Below are 1,401 nucleotides of genomic sequence, written 5' to 3'. Positions count from 1 at the left end.
ATTGTAGAGGTATGTCTGTGGGGTATAAGTGGGGAAAGGGGAGGTGAACACCCTTATAGAAGAAGGGGAAGGGGATAGGCTAGGGGACTTATGTCCAGGAAACCAGGAAAGGGAATAACATTTGAAATGTAAATATAAAAATATCCAATAAAAAAGAAAAGAAACAAATAAATATGTTCAGAAGAATAAAGTAGAGCATTATTACAATTGAAAGCAAAGGCATGCTTCATTCAACCGCATATATTCTAAACTTTATACAATACATAGAAGATTAGTATGGCTCCTGTACGGGGATGACACTTGAATTTGCAAAGTATCCCATATTTTACACACACACACACACACACACACACACACACACACACACGCATGTGCGCACATGCACACGTATACACACAAAGATATACTAAGAAAAATTTCATAGCACTTTGTGCCCTGATAAAGAAATTAGACGGGGGGGAACATGAAAGGGGAAATTATGGTCTTTATGGTTTAGATGTAATATGTGAAAGAAGAATACATTAATAAATTAGTAAGGAAAAATGAAAAGGTCTTTTTATTAATTAAGGTGTTTTTGATAGTTTTATAGACTTATATGTGATATTCTTGCTATTCTCTCTATGTTCTTATAATTGTACCTATAATTCTATCTGCTCATTAGCAGTCTCTTCCCAGACATTACTTTTTGTTTTCTTTTATGCCCAAACTAATTTAATTAGGATCACCTCCAAGACCATTGGATGGGAATGTTGGAATTATTCACAGGAATCTGGTGAAATGACCAGTGGTTGCATACCTTTTGTATGTAAGCCATAACTTCCCCTTTTCATGAATGGATATATAGGAAGTACTTCACATTGACAAGAAGGGTGCCCTGAAAACCATCTATTCCTCTCTCCTGGCAGACATTTCCTTGTACAGACCCAGGTAAGGCATCCATATCTAATGAGTGATAATTACTGCAATAGCACACGGTATTGCAAGGAGCTAGCATTTCCTTCTCAATGTCTTTGGGTTCCTAAATTCTTCCAGCCCCTTCATCCACAACAACTCCTACACATTGGGAAGGACAGAATGAAATTCTTGTTTAGACTTAATTAAGTCAACATTCACTTATTCTTAGTATATTATGGAGCCATGATTTTTTTTTTTACATTCGCAGAATTCACTAAATTCTTTTTAAATTAAGGCTGAGAATATTTTTAAATATATGTGCTTAAAAGATTCCGAACACTGAATCTTTATTGATCAATCAAAACGATTGTGAACAAGGACCCTCATTGTCTGGACACAGATTCCATATGAATTTTTGAAGCCAAATTAAGACAAAGCATTAGAAACATTGCCTAGCAAACATTCCCTGAAGGACCTTTCCCTGCCATGGGTTTTAAACAGATTTAT

General features: G+C 35.5%; 1 non-coding gene across 1 annotated transcript; it reads left to right on the top strand.

Moving 5' to 3' along the window:
• The first annotated feature begins 221 nt into the window (after positions 1-221).
• Positions 222-328, top strand: LOC120096755 (U6 spliceosomal RNA). The gene has a single exon (XR_015637821.1). It is a non-coding gene; the product is annotated as a U6 spliceosomal RNA (small nuclear RNA).
• Positions 329-1,401: the final 1,073 nt, after the last annotated feature.

Source organism: Rattus norvegicus, chromosome 14 (assembly GCF_021556685.1).
Source record: "Rattus norvegicus strain SHRSP/BbbUtx chromosome 14, alternate assembly SHRSP_T2T, whole genome shotgun sequence".
Taxonomy (NCBI): Eukaryota; Metazoa; Chordata; class Mammalia; order Rodentia; family Muridae; genus Rattus; species Rattus norvegicus.
Note: the sequence above shows the minus strand (reverse complement) of the source record. Positions and strands in the feature narration are given on the sequence as shown.